Source organism: Magnolia sinica, chromosome 1 (genome assembly GCF_029962835.1).
Source record: "Magnolia sinica isolate HGM2019 chromosome 1, MsV1, whole genome shotgun sequence".
NCBI classification, from domain to species: Eukaryota; Viridiplantae; Streptophyta; class Magnoliopsida; order Magnoliales; family Magnoliaceae; genus Magnolia; species Magnolia sinica.
Window position 1 is genome coordinate 9,059,360 of NC_080573.1, and position 24,287 is coordinate 9,083,646.

Below are 24,287 nucleotides of genomic sequence, written 5' to 3' on the forward strand. Positions count from 1 at the left end.
AATGAGGTTATATCTCATGACGGCCCTCAAATCCTAAGTCCGATCGCCAACCTTTTGCCAGATGATATCATTCAGCACATTGTTGCAAACGGCTTCTGCACAATGTCAGCTCCTAATGAGCGGTTCTGGCCCCTCGACCGCATGGGTGTCTTCACGGTTAAATCTGGTTGGAACCTGTGCAGATCAAGAAACCAAGTCCTAGACTGGACCAAAAGAATTTGGAACCCACTCCTTCCCCTAAAAATCTCAATGTTCATTTGGAGGCTTATTCAAGGGGCGGTGCCAACTAATGATAGAGTGCAACGGAAAGGTGTCAGCTTAGCGTCTAAGTGTTGCTGTTGTGGCCTTCATCAAACCACTACCACTCCACATAGTGAATCAATCACACACCTATTCATCAACAGGCATTTGGCTGACCGTGTGTGGAAGCGCTTCAACGTCATTTTCAACATTTCACTCCCCACCATAATTCTGTCTTGGCTACGCTTACCGCGTGGTGGACCGCCCAGCCCCTGCGTCGGGGTCCTTCTCGTGTCCAGTGTGCCATCCCCTGTTTAATTCTTTGGGAGCTGTGGAAAGCAAGGAACGCCACCCGTTTTGATAATGTCCAGCCCTCCGCTAACTCCGTTGTGAACCACATCAGGTGGTGGGTAGCTACTCTGAATCCTGAACGCCATGGGGCCAAGCCTTTCTCCAGATGTGATCTCCTTCTATTACAAAGGCTGAATATTCTTCGCAATGCAGATACTGCTCCTTCTTTACAAGTGGTAATCTGGTCCAGACCCAAACCTGGTTGGATTAAGGTTAACGTCGATGGTACAGCATTGGGAAATCCGGGTGGATCTGGGGGAGGCGGCATCAGTAGGGATTCCTCCGGTTCTTTGCTCTTTGCTTTCTCATTTGGTTATGGAGTTGACACCAACAATAGAGCGAAACTCCACGCCCTCCACGATGCTATGGTCCTCTCTCTCAGTCGAGGCTGTCATCAAATTATTCTGGAATCTGACTCTAGTTGTGTCGTAGACGCTTTCATTGGAAATCTTCCCCTACTTGGAAATGGAGTTATTGGTGGACGAGGATAAACAGGTTGAGAGATAGGGGCTGTTTTCTGTTTCTACACTCCCTAAGAGAAGGTAATGGCCCGGCCGATGAGTTGGCCAAGGTGGGTGCATCGTCCCAACAGCAAGTTATCTTTCTCTCAGTTTTTGAGCTTCCATTCAGCGTCAGGGGTCTTTATAGACTAGACAAAATGGGTCTCGGCTCCTTACGGAAAGGCTGATGGATTGGCCGTCAGATGGTTTCTCTCGCTCTCCTGGCCTCCTTTTTTGTCCCCCAGGAGTTTTCTTCTCGTGCCTGTACAGAGGTTTAATGTTTTTCTTCTGTTTTGGCGGGGTCTATCTTTTTGTTTTTCCCCTCTCAGGCTATAATTTTCTATGATTAATGGAATTGGGGCTGGGCCTCTTCTAATATATATATATATATATATATATATATATATATATATATATATATATATATATATATATATATATATATATATATATAATTGAATTGAAACACTTTTTTGTATTATTTGCTTGCATTAGTTTTATTTTAATGATCAATTTTATTTTAAAAAAGTGCCCACTTTTTTGAAGAAGTTTATGCAATTCTTCATGATTCTGAATTATAATGTTTTGTTGGTTTAATATTTTTTTTTAGATGAAAGACACAAAAAGAAAATTTTTACTGATTTTTTTCCTTTTTTATTTATTTATGATGTTAAACTTATGTATTTATGCATGGATGAATGTAATGTGGATAAGATTGTTTGTGTTTGGATGGATGTAGTTTTTGTTTGGATGAATGTAGTTTATGTTGGATTTACGCAGTTTGGGTTTAGATGGATGTGAATGTGAATATGATGAAATATATTATATAACAGGTGTATATTAGGAAGAATACGATGAAATATATTGTAATAGGTGTATATTAACCCTCTCAAATTTGAAAATGTGCTTTGACGGCTCATAAGGAATGGTCCATGACAGTCCTTTTTAAGGACGGTTCATGGCCGTCCTTTGAAGGCTCATAAGAGACGGTCCATGACAGTCCTTTTTAAGGATAGTCCATGACCGTCCTTTTAAAGGACGGTCCATGGCCGTCCTTTGAAGGCTCATAAGAGACGGTCCATGACAGTACTTTTTAAGGACGGTCCATGACCGTCTTTTTAAAGGACAGTCCATGGCCGTCCTTTGAAGGCTCATCAGAGACGGTCTATGACAGTCCTTTTTAAGGACGGTCGATGGCCGTTCTTTGAAGGCTCATAAGAGACAGTCCATGACCATCCTTTTTTCGTCAATAAGAATAACGGTTTTCGACCGTCCTTTAAGTAATACGACACGTCAAAATTTGACGGCCCATGCGACGGTCCATGACCGTCCTTTTTGGTCATTTGAGACGGTTTTGGACCGTCCTTTTTTCGTTGTTTTGGCGTAGTGAGTGACTCTCTAGATTGCTTACACTGCTGTGAGAATAAACCCTCGTATTGGTCGATTGTGCCACCTTTATAAAGGAATGTTTTTTAGCATTGAATTCTCATTAAATCATGGCTCATCTTCAAAAAAAATAATTAATGAAAAGATAAAATATACAAGAAATAAAGGGAACAAAAAAAAAAAAAAAAGAAGAAAAAAAAAGAACCTTTATGGTTTGCACTCTAGAGGACCATGGATCCTTGGGTCTTTTAGTTTGCATGCATCTATGGTTTGAACATGAGTCTCGACGACTTGCGTTACTATAAATCGGGCACACTATTCACGTTGTATGACTTCAAGTGTATGGTTCCTAGATCTTTCTTACACTGCTGTGAGAATAAACCCTCATGTTGGTCGAAACTACAATTGTGCCACCTTAATAAAGGAATTTTTTTTTAGCATTGATTTCTCATTAAATTATGGCTCATCTTCAAAATAAATAAACAATGAAAAGATAAAATATAAAAGAAACAAAGGGAAAAAAAAAAAACCTATATGGTTTGCACTCTAGAGGACCATCGGGCATTGGGTCTTTTAGTTTGCATGCACCTATGGTTTGAACATGAGTCTCATTCAAACTCCTCCAAGTTCATTCAAATTCAGTTGGGCTCAATTAGCTCAACACCACACTATTTTACCACTGACTCAGGTAAGTCGCAACTGGACTCGTGACCCAAGTCTTTTGAACCATGCATGCGCCCTTGCTCTATGACTGGAGTGGTTCCACGTGCATGATGGAAAATTCACAATAACATTTATTAGTATTAGTTTTTCATTCTTCACTCAGTGATGCAAGTACACATGAATATTATCATGATGTATACTTTGGATGTAGAGCGATCAAATTTGTTTATTATTTTTTAAAAAAATTTAAACATGTGTATTATATCAAAAGAAAGACCTTTACAGCTGGAACAAAAAACACATTCAATAAAAACTATTTGTTTCTATCTAACGGGCCGGGCCTTACATGAGGTTTGCTCAAATACAACCATGCGTTTCAATAAAATATAATGGGATTCTAGCCATTGATTTGATTTTTTTTTGTTTGCTCAAATACAACCATGTATTTCAATAAAATACAATGGGACTCTAAACATTGATTTGTTTTGTTCTTTTTTTTTTATTTTTTTTTAATTTTTTTATTTTTATTTTAATAATGACCCAAACCATTTATTTGATACGATTATCTTGGATGGGGGATGTCCGGAAATTGACGGATTGAATAGACCCTTTGATTATACAAAGGTTGTGATGACCTAATTTCATGTTCATATATAGCAATGACCCAAGGTATCAAATAGGTTGAAATGATCTAATTAAGACTTTTTCTTTCTTTCTTTCATCGCCTATAATTTTGTAGATAAAGCAAAATCTCTGAACAAGAATGGGAGCACAAACAATCTACACTTGAGATAGACATAACTCTGATTTTTAAAATCTTTTTTTTTTTTTTAAATTTCCAATTTTTTTTTCACGGTGAATCTCTTTCCATATCATTGTGAAACATCACCTGTACATTCAGGCAACCCTTTACATAAAATAGGGGGCTTATTATAAAAGAAAAAAAAAACTGCACAAGAAAACCAAAGAACATCACAGCATCTTAATCGAATCTAGACCAACCTTATCAAGAAAGACAGAACCTCTGACCTAGTGTGGAAGCTTAGATAGATTGTCGAACCAAGAATAAGACTAGGAGCCGCTTCCTTACCGGGCCAAAAAATCTGCCGGAGTGGTCCCCAAAATTTTTGTGGGGACCCTCCCGAATGGGTGTAATATTCAGCATTTTCAATGGAAAAAAATTCTTGGGTTTTTTTTTTTTTTCTAAAAAGAGTTCCCTTCCCTCAGAATATGCACAAACTTGATTCGACCCCGTATCTTCAACTGGTTGATCCTGAAAATCCATGCTTTCCATTTCCATCCAGGCTTAGTGACATCATTGAGCATATCTATCACTAGCCTTGAGTCCAATTCGATGATGATTTGAGACATGCCCCTTTGGAGGCCACGGGCTAAACCATCGCGAACCGCACGTAACTCGGCAGCAGTGTTAGTCCCTACTCCATAACCATCAGAAAAGCGAAAATGAAGTCACCCTTTTCTCCTCGACAAATTCCACCCCCACCTGATCTGCCTGGATTTCCTCTAGCTGAACCATCAACATTTACTTTAAAATCTCATAACACTATATATAGCAAATATATACTAAATAACATTATCACAGTATTATTCTGATATTTTCAAAATGCTGGCAGAATTTAAAATACCACATTTTTATCAGGAAATTATTGCAATATTAATTTCAAAAGTGGTACTAATTAAGGATTTTGTTGTATAAAAAAATACTAGACCTGAATTCTGTTTAGAAGTAAACTATCTTTCTCATCACATCATTTCCTTTTTTTTAGAAACCTAGTTCTATAATTGATTAGCACTTATCAGTGGTCTCACCTAATTATTTATTTATTTATTAATTCATACTAAATATTTTTAAATCTTTTTATTTTCAACCAAATTTTCCTCATAATAATATCCTTAGAAAAACCTGAAAATTTTGAAAATCTCCCAAAAAATTTTCAGGCTGATATAACGTTTGAGTACGATATTTGTCACCATAGTGCATATGGTCCAGTAGGGGATCCAATGCATTGACGAGTGCAAGTGAGCGTTGCTAGAGTTACAATACCCAACAATCGATTTTCCGTATCTAGAACTGGGGTCCACGTTGTTTAATGATCCAAACCATTGAGATGATGCCACACCACGCGTGACCCATGCACTAAAAATTTCATATATTGGAACATCGTAACAATTTAATCTTCATCATTTTCTCAATGTTTCACGGTTAAGCATCAACTATTGTGTATTCTCTCTTAATGATCTACATTCTAGATTGTGATTAGGCTAGGATTTTCCAATTAATCTGTGAATGGGAGACCTTAATGGTGATGCAAGGACCTTATGGATGAGGCCCATCATATCAACGGTTAACTTAATTTGGATCAAAGGATCATGGCCCCACTTGCACAATTGAGCACTTCAGAAATATTGTCATATTCCAACCTTAGTTATGTGGTGGATGCAACTTGTCCTTAGCTTTTCTTTTCTTCTTCACGTCGGAAAGTACAAAATGGCAATTCCATAATTAAAAGTGTCAATGAGGGTAGATTTCAAATGACCCATTTGTCAGATTCGGCTGCCGACCAGTGGTAGATACTAAATAGTCTTCCATGCGATTCCCTAGTGGGGGAGGCTAGAAGTGAAGTGTGAACTGAAAGTGGGGTGCACTAACAAGCTAACAAAAAAAAGTCTTCCACGCAAGAAGGTCTAACGATGGGACTTTAAAGAAGAAGAGGAAATAAACGACAGTTACCTAACCCTCGAACACCTGTTCTAAGACCACCACTCGGTCTCTCTTAAGCTGAGTCATACCAGACGACTAGGTTGAGTCACCCCTACTGTCGCCTGGATTCTGAAAATTATTTGGAGTCCATGATCTTTCCCTCGATTAAAAAAATTAAAAAACTGTGGTAAGGCATCTTCCATGCAAGTGGGATATTAGTATGTGTGAATTTAGACCGACCACATGCTGTCCTCATTCATCGTTCCCATTTTCTTTTCAAAGACTATTTGATGGCTACCAAACAGATTCTTTTGAACTGTCGAACTATGGACTTGATTGAGGTACATGTGTGCTACTAGCACAGTGGATGACTCCCCATACAGAATGGTCAATACACCGTAAAAATTCCCAAACAAGTCACAGTGGGAGAGTATGGTCATTCGTATGCATGCACACATCGGCTGATTGCTTTCTTGCTTTCTTTCCTCGCAGATTCGAGAAGTCTCTGTGAGGAATCCAGACAAGCTCCATGGATTCGGAGTAGTTATCCCTAAGGAAGATGGTGATCGACCTCATCACATTCATCCGTATCATGTACGCATGAGATAGATGTACCTTGCTCCCAATTGTCCACCTTGTGGGTGCCACTTCAGATGGGGCACGTTAAATCCTAACCTCTAATTAATGTAGGTTTTGGTTGAATTTGACCATTGACCTTTATGGCTTAATCATTCATTTGTTCTCCAACAATTGGTATGTTTCGGTCATCCATGCTGAGCTTGCGACGGATATGGCTCTAATCAAATTGAATGCCTATAATCCCTGGCGAAATATGATTAAGAGATTGAGTTTCGTATATGAATGATGTATATTTTGGATTTTGATGTTTGTGGGTTGTTGGGGTTTTATTCATGATTAGAGTAAATAAATAGCTTAAGATAAAATATCTCAGAAGAAGAGAAAAGAAAAATGAATATTCCCTTATTATAAACTAGATTTAGAGCCCGGAAATTTAGTGACTTGTTCACCAAGTTTGGAGCCTGATGGAGGGAAAATTGGTAATGCTCTACTAGGGTTGTACACGAGTAGAGTTAGCTCGGTAGCTTGCTCGACTCGACTCGAAAAAACTCGATTCGACTCGGTTCGAAACTGAGTTCGAGTTGAGTTGAGCTGATTTTTTGAAGTCGAAAAAATTTCAAACCGAGTTCGAGCTTGCGCGAGCTCGACTACTCGACTTGGATCGATCCCAACTCGAATCGAACTCAAATCGATTTAGTTCGGTGACTCGGTTCCTTTGATATTGCTATTGCTTACCAAGTGTTTGATGAAATGACTCAATGAAGTGTGGCTGGTGGCAAGGAAGGTACGTATATGAAACAAATACTATTTTTTTCTTGATTTTTATGTTGCTTACAAGGTGTTTGATAAAATACCTGTAAAACCATTGTTGCTGTTTTATATACAGTGAGATTTTGAAGGTGCGGATCATGTGTTTGTGAAAATGCTGCACAAGCGAACTCGGCTTGATCTTGGCTCGAACTCGCCCGAGCTGTTGTACGAACTGAGCTGAGCTGGCCAGTCAGTCTCGAGGACCGAGCCGAGCTAAGTCGAGCTGTGCCAAGCTCGACTCGGTTCGACTCATGTACACCTCTATGCTCTATTGTTACAAATTGGGTTTGGAGTTTGGGAATTTAGTGAGCTCACTTGCCGAACTCAAGACATAACAACATTGCCTTAAAAAATTAATTCATATCGATGCTGTAGTCGGGTGTTGGAAACTAACATTTTCAATTTTCAGATTTGTGGTGCGATATAAGGGATCCATGTTGATAAGTAGTGGAGATGATAAATGTCCTAGGGGATTGAATAAACAACGTTGTGCTGAAATTGGTTGGCTTGATTAGTGTGTTTGAGAGTTTTCTGATGCTCATTTTCAACGCACTCCATTATTTAAAGATTTTCCAACGGTAGCATGAGAATAATTGATGCAATGTGGTGACACCAAATACCATTAATTATAAAGTGGTGATTGCCTTTAGTCGTTCATTCTTTGCCTTCATCAAATGCATCCTTATTGAAGTAGTCGGTTATTGATCATACTTTGGTGCTGAAATATCTTTAATGGTTCTTTGTTCTTAAACACGACTTACTTAAGCGGTACGACATTTAGATGCCTGATCATTGATGAGTTGACATTCGTATGTCTAGCACATAACGTGAAGATCTTACCCCTACCACAGGCCTACACTTACATCGTCAGATCCGGCGCTGCTAGATCTTGCCCAAATAGTAGATCAAATAAGGGGCAAGTCAGACCCTTCATGTTTTCTTGTAGTGCTTCCTTCTGTGTTTGTGGTAGTGTGCCAACCGTCATTAAGTCAGGCTGCTTTAGTGTAACTTTCCTCCAATAATCCCCATAAATCTTGGGACCAATTAAAAGCACCATCATTTGGATGCTCCAATGATCAACACTCTTCCCACTAAACTCCAGAAGTTGAGTTTAAAGTGTATTATTGGATGCCAGAAAAAACATTTCCTTAAAACGCTTGCATTAACAACAAAATACTTTGCATACATATCAAAATTAAATTACCATGTTCACAAGCAAAATCAACGAAGAATATCTTCTTACAACTTAGCTCTAATACCACGTGCACATGGAAAATCAACAAAGAATATCTTCTTACAACTTAGCTCTGATACAACTATCAGGACATAGAGAAAACCAAACCCAACCTACAACTTGAGTCACCTCGTCTCTCACACATGAGCACACAATAGTCAAAAGAAGAGAACAAAAAGTAAATTAAGAAATACTCTCTCTCTCTCTCTCTCTCTCTCTCTCTCTCTCTCTCTCTCTCTCTCTCTCTCTCTCTCTCTCTCTAGTTTGTTTGGATGTCTTTATGATGCTGTTGCATGTAGCTGATCTTCTTTCTCTTGTATAGTAGTGATCGTTTTTCATTAGTTCAGCTGCTCAGCTGAAACACGCCTGAAAACGGGGCTATCACATGTCGATGTAGCACATGTCACACATAGCAGCCTTACATCATGTCTGGGTCACACCATGTCCATGAGTTGGTCCAAAGATTGGCTCCTCAACTATCAGGCTAGCTACCCGTGAACCTCGATTATAGAATGTTGGTTTTCTTTTAAGATATGGGTGGTCCACCGGATGATGATTTTTATTTATTTATTTATTTAAATGTGAAACGTTAGATATCCAGGATATTCATAATGTACCATTGTCTGGGCGTGCCTTATCCATAACAGGGCAGATAATATCAACTGTCCAGGTCTCTGAACAGTGGCCCCACTCTTATGGAGGTGCATCAGTGAGCAGTGACCGCATACACTTTGGTAGCTACCTCTCACGAGGAATTATATGATCCTCAGTCTGAAAATATATATTCACAGAATACTCAGGTTTTCAATGTGATCAACTACACCATTGTTCATTATTCCCAGTTCCAAGCCTCAAGGATGGTGTTTGAAACCTTTCTATCAGGGAGACCCGAATTTCACTGATATTCTCCAAATTTGTGAACTTAGAATAGAGATTTTCGCAGTTTTCAATCTCGTTTTGGATTTAAGATAAAAATTGTGAGAACTCAAGATTAGGAATGTCTGGGTAACATCTCTTCAATAGGTGATAGTTTCATTTAAATGCAATGAAAGCCAAGGAGAATGATAAACAATTCCCAAATATATACATATATTTAATAGTACTGAACACTTCCAAAAATAAAAAATAAAAAATCTAAGAGTATTGACCACATCGCTAGAGAGAGAGAGAGAGAGAGAGAGAGAGAGTCTAATTAATAGTAATGACCATGTGGCACTCGAGCAATCCTTCTTAAGGAATTGGTACACTGTAGTCTAATAACAGCCTCCGAATTTCATCATGGCTTCGGAACAACAACCCCTTTGCCTCCCTCACTTGATCCAACAGCTGTTAGCGATGCAGCTCTTGATGGATTTGTAGCGATAGTAGTTGCTAAACTTTCACGGCTAGACTGGACACTGACTATTTGTTCGCCTCCATCATCCAAACTAATGGAGTTTCCTCTGCTTGCGAAACTGATGACCGCACCACGAACCATGTTCTGCACTTTGGAGTATGCCGCCACCGATGCCTGACTTAGAAGACTAACCACTGCACTCGCCATTCACTGCATTACAAGCACCCACTTTAGAACAACAGAAAATAGGAATATATATATATATATATATATATATATATATATATATATATGTTGGTATTATGAGATTTCATATAATAGTGCTGACTAAACAGATGGAAATCCATGCTATTTCTACGGTATATATGGCCCATGCATTTGTCTGATTGACCATGTTGATGTTCATGGGTCCATGAGACAACTATTCAATCTTTTTGATCCTGATCACCATACCGGTTTGGTTCTCAATATACAGGGCTTGGGAAAATCAGTGGGCTTGCAAGTAGATGATTTGACCAAAACAATGGTTTACATTCACTGATCTAGCTCCATTGATTGGACAGCGGAAATTTTCTAATGGGTGCGATTATATGACACTGTCCATCAACAAAAAGCTTCCTTTTCTTAATCTCTTGGACTTCATGCCATAACCATGTATTAAAAGAACCTAGAAACTAGAAAAGCAAAAGAAAAGAAAAAAATAAAAAACTGAGAATCACCTTATAGCAAAGAATAAGATTGAAACAGGAAACGCTGATATCCTGATGAAGAAGAACTGACTCAAATCTCTGCAATGGAGAAGTATGTGAGAAATGCTCTTCTTAAATACATATTCCAAACTACAACGTGGCTAATAAAATATTATAAGATATTTATATAATAAAATATGATATAGCGTATTATAATGAGGTGGACAACTGGTCAGGTGGGCTTCAGTTTGAAAACAATGTACGGCCCTGAAAAAGCCAAATTGAAAGTGTCCAACCAAAATGGCAATTCCGTAATTTAAAGTGTAAATGAGGCAATTCAGTAATTAAAAGTGTGAGAAGGAGGGTAGTTTTGGAATAATGATCCATTTTGTCTTATTTATTGGCCGAAACCTTTTTATTACTGGTCATAGATATCTAATCTTTCACGCGTTGAGGTCAAATGCTGAGACGACAAATAAGAAGAGAAAACAAAGTATGACTGCCTGCCATTCAATACACGTTGTAAGACCTTGGTGTCGCAAGGGCCCGCCAATCATGTTAACTGTTAACTTTCAGTGCTGAAACACCATCTGTATACCACTAAGCCTACAGTGGCTTTGGTGGGATCCAGGGGTGGGTGGATTCCTGACTTTGACTATGGGGTCAACTGTTAGGCGTTTTCAAATTCTCGAAAGGGATTCCACCTTCTAAATATTTCGATAGGCGGGCCTCTTTTTGTATAGTCATACGATAGGCGGTACAGGGCCTCTTTTTGTCTGCCCGTGTGCGCCTGAATTTCATTTTCCGTAATTTTGCTGATGTTATGAATGGATTAATACTTTACCAAAAAGTAAAAAACTGGTCCATATGTAGGATAACGACCTTGCAAACCATTAATCATGCTAGAATGCTGACCACGAAGAAATAGTTCCTTGTCGACTTCTTTCTTTTGATAATCATCAACTTGCTTTCTGGAGCAATTGATGCTTCTCTCATGCAGGATTCTAAGCTGAAAAGCATACCCAGACAAAAGGACATTCACCTCATCCTCACTAGCAATACACATCATACCCCAACGGTTCTGAAGACTTTCTCCAATTCTTAGAAGGAAGGCAGATTTAGTTTTCTGTATCGCTACATCATCCAACGGCCAGTTTCCTGATCCCTCCAACTGAATCATAACTTCCACTGGTTGAATACAAGTTTTGAACTGTGATCTTTGGTTAACATCCTTTTCATTAGCCAAGGGATGAGGTTCAGGGGGGAAAACAGATGTGTACCTGAAGGCTGGGTCTAAAGGCTGAACACTTGACAAACTCAAAGGGACACCATCTACATGACGCAGGCGCTTCGATAGAACTTCAAATGCCCTAAGTAGACCACCAGAAACTGATATTGGATCTTTGAAACCATGATGAAGGCAGAAATCAAGTTGATCTACAACATGTATCATATCCTCATTTGACAGGGAAAAATGCCGAGAAAGAATATACTCTGTAATTCTTTTTATAATGAGATGTCTTTCCCACTGCTCACATTCCCACACTGTGCTTTCTGCAATAGTTCCATCTTTAAACCTTCGAAGCTCTGCCTTCTCTCCCCAAAATTTTCTGAATTTGGCAGCCTCCTCTTTGTTCTCAGCATTTGGGCCCACATCAACCGTATGAAAACGTTTCTCAAAAGAGCTGATTATTATACCAGCAAAGATTGGCTCATCACCAAACTTCGCAAACCCATCTTCTATACTCCATTCAGAGGGTGTGCTTCTCCAGGTCACACGAATAAACTTTGCTCTATCATTCAGTGCTTGTTCCAGAAGCGATGTACCCTTTTCCTCATAAATTCTCCAACATTCACCATCCAAGAAAAAGCCAGACTCACAGAACTCATGGTTTCCTTTCAAATTTATTCTCATACAGTAATCGAATTTAGCAGGGAAGTCAACCTTTGTCATGAAGACCTCTTCAAATCCACCATCCCTACATTTGTCCATGCAATTAAGTGTGCATGCAGCCACATCCTGAAGCTCTACTAAAGCACTCCTTGTCATCCGAAAAGCCAAGTTAAAATGGCCAGAAAAATGACATACAATTGTACCAGAGGATTGCAGATGTTGGCTCTTTTCCTCTTAAGACATGGTGCAATGGCCTAGAGGATGAAGTGAGAAACCCTTGTCCCATAACTTTGAATTGGCAATGAAATCCAATGTGATACGAAATATTGCCATTTGGGGTCATTGACCTGTAGATGCGATTCCCCCCAGATTCCGTTGCCAGGTAGGAAATTATAACAGACATTAGAAATCCATTTAAGCAATCATGCGTGTATATAGAACTCCTATTCCGAGCCCAAACATTGAGCGAAACTAAAGCATCCCCAAGATCCCTCCATTCAAGGAAAGTTTCTTTCACAAACGCTGCATTCTCCTCTTAAGAACATATCTTCCAAAATGCTGCTATTGTAATTGGGCGTAGGCTTCGGAATGCTCCCTTGATTTAATGCACGAATGTTGTTTCGTCCCAAGTTCAGCTTTGAAATGCTAATTAAGGAAGCAGCAGTCGGAATTAACCTTATGAAAACTTCAAAAGGTTCAGCAAGCTCTAGACCTGGATATAGAATCAGAATAGGCTTCCGAGCCTCGTTGTGAAAGGTCGACCATTTGATGGTGCGAATGGCAGGACAGGATTTAAGGTGCCTCTTGATGATACAAAGGTAGAGACATCTTTTGGCATGATACCGATAGTTCAAGTAGTCTTTCTCATGGAAGCACTCCCGGGGCATGTGGAGCAGGATATCGACATTTGAGTGTGGTTTATTGATGCATCCAATAGCGTAACTGCCAACTATTTCCAAGGAAACAGGCTTCTTGAAGGTCAAGCCAATTGTTTTATCTTTATCTGAGGAGGAGGAGAGGAGGTCACGGGCAATACCGGGAGCAGCTTCGTTGATGGTAGAGTAGTGTTGGGGGATGTTTTCAATAGCTTCTGAAATGGCAGAAATGGCTTTTTCGATGGCTGTAGCAGCTTTTGGGGTGATAGGTTGGAGGCGGACCTCCTTCAACAGCTCCTCCGCCTTCATTTCCATTATCGTTCTTTTTGTATCTATCGCACCCATTTCTCTCTCTCTCTCTCTCTCTCTCTCTCTCTCTCTCTCTCTCTCTCTCTCTCTCTCTCTCTCTCTCTCGTTTGTTTGGATGTCTTTGTGATGCTGTTGCATGTAGCTGATCATCGTTCTCTTGTATGTTAGTGATCCCTTTTTATTAGTTTAGCTGCTCAGCTGAACCACGCCTGAACACATGGCTATCACATGTCAATGTAGCACTTGTCACACATAGCAACCTTACATCATGTGGGTCATAGCATGTCCATTAGTCTGTCCAAAGATTGGCTCCTCAACTATCAAGCTAGCTGCCTGTGAACCTCGATTGTAGAATGTTGGTTTTCTTTTAAGATATGGGTGGTCCACCAGACGATGATTTTGAAAAAAAAAAAAAAGATGTGAAACATTAGATATCCAGGATATTCATCTTGTACGATTGTCTGGGCGTGCCTTATCCATAACAGGGCAGATAATATCAATTGTCCAGGTCTCTGAACAGTGGCCCCACTCTTATGGAGGTGCATTAGTGAACAGTGACCGCACACACTTTGATGGCTACCTCTCACGATGAATTATATGATCCTCAGCCTGAAAATATTCACAGAATACTCAGGTCTTCAACGTGATCAATTATAACATTGTTCATTATTCCCACTTCCAAGCCTCGAGGATGGTGGTTGAGACCTTTCTGATCAAGGAGACCCGAATTTCACTGATATTCTCCAAATTTGTGAACTTAGAATAGAGATTTCCGGAGTTTTTAATCTCATTTTGGATTTAAGATAAAAATTGTGAGAGAACTCAAGATTAGGAATGTCTGGTATCATCTCTTCAATAACTGATATTTTCATTTAAATTCAATGAAAGCCAAGGAGAATGATAAACAATTCCCAAATATATACATATATTTAATAGTATCATGAACACTTCGAAAAAAAAAAAAAAACTAAGAGTATTGACCACATCGCTAGAGAGAGAGAGAGAGTCTAATTAATAGTAATGACCATGTGGCACTCGAGCAATCCTTCTTAAGGAATTGGTACACTGTAGTCTAATAACAGCCTCCGAATTTCATCTTGGCTTGGGAACAACAACCCCTTTGCCTCCCTCACTTGATCCAACAGCTGTTAGCGATGCAGCTCTTGATAGATTTGTAGCCATAGTCGTTGCTAAACTTCCACGGCTAGACTGGACACTGACTGTTTGTTTGCCTCCATCATCCAAACTGATGGAGTTTCCTCTGCTTGCGAAACTGATGACCGCACCACGAACCATATTCTGCACTTTGGAGTATGCCGCCACCGATGTGTGACTTAGAAGGCTAACCACTGCACTCGCCATTCACCTCTGCATTACAAGCACCCACTTTAGAACAATCAAAAACAGGGAAAAAAAAAACATTATATATGTTGGTATTATGAGATTTCATATAATAGTGCTGACTAAACAGATGGAATCCATGCTATTTCTACGGTATATATGGCCATGCATTTGTTTGATTGACCATGTTGATGTTCATGGGTCCATGGGACAACTATTCAACCTTTATGATCCTGATCACCATACCGGTTGGTTCTCAATATGCAGGGCTCGAGAAAATCAGTGGCCTTGCAAGTAGATGATTGGACCAAAATAATGGTTTGCATTCACTGATCTAGCTCCATTGATTGGACAGCGGAAATTTTCTAATGGGTACGATTATGTGACACGGTCCATCAACAAAAAGCTTCCTTTTCTTAATCTTGCACTTCTGGCCATAACCATGTATTAAAAGAAGGTAGAAACTAGAAAAGAAAAGGAAAAAATAAAATAAAATAAGAATCACCTTATAGCAAGGAATGAGATTGAAAAAGGAAACACTGAGGTCCTGATGAAGAGGAACTGACTCAAATCTGTGCAATGGAGAAGTCTGCGAGAAATGCTCTACTTAAATACATTTTTCCAAACTACAAATTGGCTAATATAATATTATAAGATATTCATATAATACAATATAATATAGCGTGGTATAATGAGGTTGATCGACTGGTCAGGTTGGCCACAGTTTGAAATCAATGTACGGCTATGAAAAAGTCGACTGAAAATGTCCAACCAAAATGACTCCCTAATTTAAAGTGTAAATGAGGCAATTCAGTAATTAAATGCGTGGGGAGGAGGGTAGTTTTGGAATAATGATCCATTTTGTCTTATTTATTGGCCGAAACGTTTTTATTATTGGTCGTAGGTATCTAATCTTTCATGCGTTGAGGTCAAATGCTGAGACGACAAATAAGAAGAGAAAACAAAGTACGACTGCCTGCCATTCAATACACGTTGTAAGACCTTGGTTTCGCAAGCCACCAATCATGTTAACTGTTAACTTTCAGTGCTGAAACGCCATCTGTATACCACTAAGCCTACAGCGGCTTTGGTGGGATCCAGCGGGTTGGGTGGATTCCTGACTTTGACTATGGGGTCAACTGTTACGTGTTTTCAAATTCTCGAAAGGGATTCCACCTTCTAAATATTTCAATGGTGGCCTTCTGGCAAGCTTTAGAAAATTTTTCAAACCAAAATTTATCCTTGTTCAATAGTTGTATTGTTTTTTTAGTGAATAAGAAGTTACGTCTATTTAATGCTGAGAAAGTGACATGGACTGAAACCTCGTTGGGCGTGGGCAGCGGCCCAACTCGTGGGGCCCACATTGATGTATGTGTATAATCCATGAAGCCCATCCTTTTTGCCATGTCATTTCAGGGCTTGGGCCCAAATATCGGCCTGATCCAGAGCTCACGTGGGCTACATAAGAGAAAATAATGGTGACAATGGCACCCACTGTTGAAACTTTTCTGGCTCACTGGGATGTTTGTTAGAAGTGGACACTGCTCAAGTCTGGACTTTTTAGGCCCACAGCGAGTTGGCCGACAAGGTGGACGGAACGGATCACCCAATTGTAGGCTTCGACTCCTACTATTTAAAAATAATCAAGTTATTAATTACATTAACCCAACAACCATGACCCTTACTAGATTACAACCACGACCCTTATCATTTTATATGGGTATGGGTCGTGGTTGTCATGTTATATTGGTCATGTTTGTCAAGTTATATGAGTTATGGTTGTAATGTGGTAAGGGTCATGGTTATTATGTTATATGGGTTGTGGTTGTATGACTTAAAATGAGCTATTGAGCTTGGACATGTATGGCTTAAAATGAGCTTTGGATATACTTCAATTTTGGGCTCATGCACTAAAATGAGCTGATAAAATAGATGGATGGTGTAGATATGACACATACATCATGGTGGACCACATAGATTTCTACTTGATATGCTTAAGCTGATAAAGTAGATGGTGATAACACACATATATCATGCTGGATGGACAGTGTGGATAAGATACATCACTATGGGCCGTGTAGAGTTTTACTTGGCACGCATAAGATATGGCAGACTGAGTTTATTTTTATAGCGTACTGAGTTACTTAGTGGTCAATCATGTTGTACCAATGTCGGTGCTGGAAAATCTTTGTGGGCCCTACCATGATGTATGTGTTTTTACCCACATTATTTATCTATTTTTCTAGCTCATTTAGGGCATGAGCCCAAAAATAAGGCAGATCCAAATCTCAAGTGGACCACACCATAGAAACAATGGTGATTGAAAACTTCTAGGGAGCCACAAAAGTTTTGGATCAACATGATACTTTTATTTTTTACTTCATCATTGTCCCTGTGACCTCATAACAGACTGGATAGAAAATACATTACAGTGGGCCCAATAAAGGTTTTAACGGTTGGCATTTAATCACCATTATTTCTTGTGGTGAGGTCCACCCGAGATTTGGATCTACCTCATTTTTATTCTCATGCCATAAAATGAGCTAGAAAATGGATCAACGGCTTGATGAAACACATAAATCAAGATGGGGACTATTGAGCCTTTCCAAAACCCACACGGTACAGGAGCAGTCACTACCTAATGCAAGTCAACTTCAGATGGGTACCATAAATGCAAAACTCTAATAATTGTATAGTTCTTTTTATTGAATTTGGACCATTAACCTTTACTGTTTTATCATCCATTTGTTCATAAATAATTGGTAAGTTTAGATTAAACGGAGTGTCATTCTTTAGTTAAACCTTTTAGACTCCAAAATCCGACATCCGAGTAAACTTGACCCCGCGGCTGCACTCGAGAGTATGACTCAATATAACTATTATTAACGTCAAATAAAGATCCAAAATAAAGAAAAGAATAATAATATTCATTCCACAATTTAAAAGGTATCTAAATAAAGTTTCGGCTAAAAAAAAAAAAGAAAAAAGTTTCAGCTATATTCCCAACCTCAAATTTATTGCGATAATAATATTTTATTCTCAACTTGGTCCTTGTCCTGAAATTTAAAATCCCAACAGAGTGAGCTATGAAATTCAGTGAGTAAAATCCTACGCAAAGTTTCAAAACATGTGCATCTTGAGATATCCATTAAGAGAACTAAACATCTATATGCAAGCTTCAATACGTTTAATCAACGAAGGATGTAATATAGATGATAACCATGCTAATCAGTTTTGTTGATTCTCTTGAACATTAGGGTCAGTTTATACCAGCTGGACAATACTTTCCAAAAACCTCTGGCCTGTATAAGTGATCTCTTAGAACTCCCTGGGCACCATGGTAAGAGTTGACCGTTTGAGTGAGGCCGGGTGATTCACCTAATCTGCTCCTGTGAAGTTCCACGGGATTAAAAGTAGAGGTTGCGTAACACGCAATCTATTTGGGAGAAAGAAATCCAGCATATTAGCTGGGGTCATTGAAAATGATGTGGATCAATGAGAAGCAATGGCACTTAATTTTCCTGTACCTTCAGCACGGACTATCTACACACGAAGAGAGTTACATCTTATCAGACCATTTTCTTTCCACAACTTTACGATTATGTTTTTTCGGGACGACTGACCTTACTTGACCATGGCTAGTAAGTTCAAACAATGAGACAATAAAGAAAAAGAGAACAGACCATGGCTACCTAGTGCTTGAACACATGTTTTAAGACTGCCACTTAGTCTTTAGCTGAGTCATACCTGACAAGTCAGCTGCTTGAGTCATCCCAATTATCACCTGGATTCTGGTAATTATTTGGAGCCCATGATCTTTCCTTTGGTAGAAAAGTGAAAAATAAAAATAAAAATCCAATTAACATTGGGAAGCCATGGCAAGGCATTTTCAATGCAAGTAGCATATTAGTATATGTGAATTTAGACCGACAAAATGTTGTCCTCATTCTGGTATCTTTATTTAATTTTGATTGCTATCATTTTCTTTTCAATGATTATATATATATGATAGCTACTGAACAGAACAGATTCTTTTGAACCGTCAAATTAACTACGGACTCAACTGACTTAGATGTGTGCTACTAGCACAATGGATGACTCCACATACAAAATGGTTGATACACCGTAGAAATCCCCAAACATGTCACAATGGGAACTCTATGCCAAAATTGCGGATTTGCGATGGACCAAATCCGTCGTAAAACCGAATAAATGACGGATTTCGTTCGTCACTGTTTACTGGGTCGTTTTTTCTTTCCAACAGATAAAATCCGTCGTTGAATCTCTAACGGATAAGGTCCATCACATATTACTGACGCATAAGATCCGTCGCAAAAAATAAGAATCCATCGCTGAAATTCAGATAACCCCAATTTTTCGTCATTAAAAATATTGGCGACGGATGTAGTCCGTCGCTAAAATACCAACAAATAAATAAGATAAATTCATCAGATTTTTTTTTTTTCTTTTCAATCTTACACCTGATAGTCATTCATTAAATAATTCACACGATTTTTAAATAAGAATCCTATTCACAAAATTGATAGATACACATTTCCAACTTTTATTGTGGGGAGATCCTGCTGAACAAGTTGTATGCCATACAACCCCACAGCACTCAAATTCTACAAGGACTTGTAGAGGAACGAGTTGTTTGATAGACCATTTTTCAGCAGTCCATTGCAGGTCATTGATTGAATGAGCTAAGATGATCTAAGAAAAATGAGAGAATTTGTAAAAGAAAAATCAAATTTGGGCCTTTATAGCTGTATCGGCCTATAACAACACGAATATGCTTGTACAGCCAATATAGCCTGATACAACCCAGTTTTTCACTGGGACCTATACGAAATGGAAACAACTGTGTTAATCCATGTTGTTCACTAATCAAAGCCTGAAATGGAAACAATTGTGTTAATGGAACTTACATGGAAAGGTATATAAGTATGTCTGCACTTAACAAGTCCCACAATGGAGCCTGTGCATCCAGCCATAGCACCATGAACAGCACTCTGAGCAAGGAGTGTGCAACATATGTTATCTAATCTGATGCATTGCTTGGAATAGCCCGGATCATATATGTCGGATCTGTGAAACATCACATAATTAAATAAGCTCACTTATCATAAGTTTTGTTAAATATCCCAGGAGAAGGAAACTATTTTTTTTTTTGCTAGAGACCTATATATTTGAGATTTATCACCATCTTCTGTCTTCTTGAGAAATATTCCTACAGATTACAAACGAAAGGCCATCATGATGTATCTGTTTTATCCATCATGATCATTTATTTTTTTCCAAATCAGGTTAGAATATGAGCAAAAAAAAAAAAAAAGAGAGAGAGAGAGAGAGAAGAAAGAAAAAGAGGACATGAAAACAAAACAAACCAGATTTCTGCAATGGTGCAACGGAAAGAGACTTGGACCTTCAGCGCTATCCATGCCCGGAATTTGATCAAGCACAAAAAATTAATTGTAAGATAAACCTGTACAAAAAACAATAGCATATTGATAAGCATATAGTACATCTAAATCCAGTTTCCATAGAAATTGGCAACCAAATCATAAGAGGGCTTTCATTGAAAGAGAAGATATGGGCAGTATACAGGAGTTTTCAGCTACTAAGGCTGATACGTGGGAAATCTTTTGGACTTCTCCATGCTGTAGCCGCTAATAAGAGCACTATTCTTCAATAAGGGAGTTTCCTCAAAATCTGGATAGAGAGCAGTCATTATCATAAATTCATGTTAATGAATCTCGTAAGTTCGGCAGAACTTCCATTACCACATGCAGTTGACATTCAAGACCAAATTAATAACAATAAATATATATAATAATCATGGTTTTTTTAGAGATGATTACCATAAATATTGCCATATCACAAGATATTACACATTTCAAGATAAATTGAGAAAATACCTGATTCTTGAGATGCATATATATATATATATATATATTTTCTGGTTCAAATGGGCTATCTGGCACCTTTTTTTCCAAAAATAAAATAAAATAATAATCAAATATCTAACCAAAAAAAATAAATCCATACATGCATGTGGACAATAGTCGAACTTCAACAAGGTGTAGGTTATAAAATATTTCAACAATAGGACAGAACAAACCAATGATCTAGATTACTGGACCATGGGCCCCACTACTGCGCAAAGATGCAGGCCATCATGTATCATATAGTTCCTCCCACTAAGAATCTGCAAGGCTAGCAACTAGAAAAATTATCGAGTCATAACAAAGGGAATCTCATTTTCCTAAGCTTTAATATTGGTTTAACTAACAAACTTCCCAAAATACAGTATCTCGTTTTACTTATAGAGTTGAGGGAAATAACATGTCCCAACTTGCACTGATTCTTTCCAAGTGGACTATTAAGAATAGAAATTGGTCCTAATATAGGTGGCTGGGATCTTATGATCTGATGGATTATTGGACCATTTTCCACCCTCGGTGGAAAGAAACAGACCAATGGTCTGTATAACAGAACTGTGGGCCCCACCTTTTAGAATTGAAAATCATGCACAAAGTTAATTGTGAAATTTCACTTTATTAATCTATAGGAATGGGCAAAAGTTATTGACGTTTTCTAGAATTCATGATGAGGAAGCAACCCACAAAATTGGCAGTTATTTTTCATTCAAGTCCAACTTGGAAGCAACATAACCACAATTTGGAGCCCAAACAGTTGCTGAGGAAATCACAATTTGTCTAATGTCCACTCTATTAGACTAATAGCTGCAATTCAGTTCAATAATGCATCTAAACACACCTTATATGTTCCTAACCACAACGAATTTTTTTTAATTTTATTTTAAATGAAATACAACACTTTGGTATTCTTATGATGTAATTGCTTCATCATGTTTCATGAAATTTCATTTCTAATCAGCTAAAGTATCACAATCTCTAAAGGAAGATAAATATTTTAACCGATCAATACATATCTGAAACTTTCTAGATGACATTTTCTTTTGGTTTTGCATAAGAACACATCACAAAACACGTTAGGTAAGTTTAAATATTTACAGCTTTCAGTGTATAACAAGCTTTGCCTGTTTGGCATCTATATTATGAACTAATACCAGAGAATCCACAAGTCAATATTACATCAAAGATTACGACTAATTCAATGCATAAATACTGTTGATGTCGAAATCTCTGATCTTTACAGTATCTTAAAGCCAGTGGCTACATCAACAGAGTTCTAAGAATTTTTAATTTCAGTAAAAATCTGCTACTTGAAAGATGTTTTTGTACATATGTATCATTCACTAAACTCTGCCAGAGTATCAAACCCCTTTCGTGGAACAGGCCTACAAAAGAGAAACTTTGATACTCTCATAAGCATGCATGGCCATCTCACACGTCCTCCAAAAGGCTTTCCTGCTCTACAGTCCATTCAGACCCTGTTCCACATGAACAATTGGATGTAATTCCATGTAAAGCCCATGAATCAGATGGGCTCTGATACTCTAAAAGGGTGCATGGCCCATCTAATGATGGGACCCATCAGATGAACAGATGAGAATACTGATACATGGGCCCACGTTTATCAGTGTTGAGTTGAACAAAAAGACTTCTTTCACAATGGAGCATCATATAGTTACCACTTACCTCTTCTAATGGTAATTCTATCAGCAATGCTGGACCAAATCAAGGCCATAAATCTATCATCAACAAGCTGAATAGAACTTGAAACATTGGAAAAATGCATCCGAATCTGGTGCACGTTGTTTTGATTACTCGTTTTTACCATATGTACCAAGAGTCATCCCGGTACCAGAGCCAATGGGACAAACCACAGGGAACAATTGACGATCACGCTAAAACCTACATGTTCACCTTTTCTTTTGGCCCACCTAAGTTGTGGAAATGATTTGAGTTTTGTGCATTCATCTTGATGGGGCACACCAGATGAATGGTTTGCATGACATATACACATTGCGGTAGACCTACATTCATTTGGGTTGGTGAAATTGATGACCACACTAACTGCTTTCGACTGCCAAAGCAGAATGAAACACGCATGGCGGAGTCTGAACTGGCATCTTAAAAGTAAAATTCTAAAATCCCATTACGAATAGGTGTCGGGATTCTCACTACATCGTTACTCAAAGTCACCCTCCAATAAATAAACCATGCAAAGAACATAGAAGAGATGAAAGAGGCTATATACCTGACAGATGGAACCCAAAACCATGGTCAAATCACTGATGATAGGTATTTCCAAAGGCTCCTCCATATTACACACCTACTCAAAAGACACCACCATACACTAGTTAAGAAAAAAGATTCAGAACATTCAATTCAAGTACTGAAACTTCAAATTTTTGCTTTCATTTGTTCTACATCCACTTCGTTATTTCTTTTTTTCTTTTCTTTTTTCAGTTGAAAGATAATGAAAACATTATTGTGAAACAAATTTGGAAAGAAAGAAAAACCAGATAGAACACCACTTCTCATGTTGTGAAAGGCATTCCACAAAACAGAAATAACAGGAAAATAGATGAAATACCCCAAGCTTATGAACTCCGTAATGTTGACATAGGGTGCAAGAACAAGCTATCATGAGGTGGGTCCAATTGCACAGTTGCTCTAGCACCATTCCAAGGAAGCCTCAAGAACAACTTTCTCTCTCTACATTAAATGAGGGCTTGTCACAATATATGCAGGATCCCAAACTAATAAAAAATATTGAAGTAATAAAAATTATTGGAAGCATATAGAATGTGGCTGAGTTAAAACAGAAGTTGCGTGAGAAATACCGATAACAACTGCTACAGACAGAAAAAGCATACTTCATTCTGGAATGTGCAGAAGTATCAACCTTAAGATTGGCATTCTCCTTCTCTAAGGTCACAATAACAACTTTTAAACTACTCTTAGCAGGTTCCTCTATTTCTTCTGGTCAACTTAGATTGCAGTCGTTCCATCTCTGATACTTTATCATTCAGTTCAATGCGTAGTTCCTTCATCTCCAATTCTCCATAGATGCTTGCCAGTTCAGAAATCTCATAGCAGATATCAAAAGGCTAAAAAGGGTAAGATATTTCTTTACTCAAACTGCACCCATTGAGACTACAGAAAGTTTGTTCAGTACCATCAGGTCCCTTTCCAAATTCTTACTCTGTGTCCACTAGTATCAGAACATGTTCCAAAGCCACACACTGCAAGTAACAATTAACAAGGCATGATGAATGATAGTGGAAACTGAGATTATGAGTTAACTTTAATAACAGATTTAAGGCTACAGTTATATGCTATTGGCAACATCAATATTCATGTCATGTTGATAAAGAAAAGAATCCATGTGCTACTCTAAGGCTTCCAAGAAGAGAACTGTTCCC

General features: G+C 38.4%; 1 pseudogene; it reads right to left on the reverse strand.

The window, feature by feature from the left end:
- Positions 1 to 11,342: 11,342 nt before the first annotated feature.
- On the reverse strand, positions 11,343 to 13,665 carry LOC131243744 (uncharacterized; annotated as a pseudogene).
- Positions 13,666 to 24,287: the final 10,622 nt, after the last annotated feature.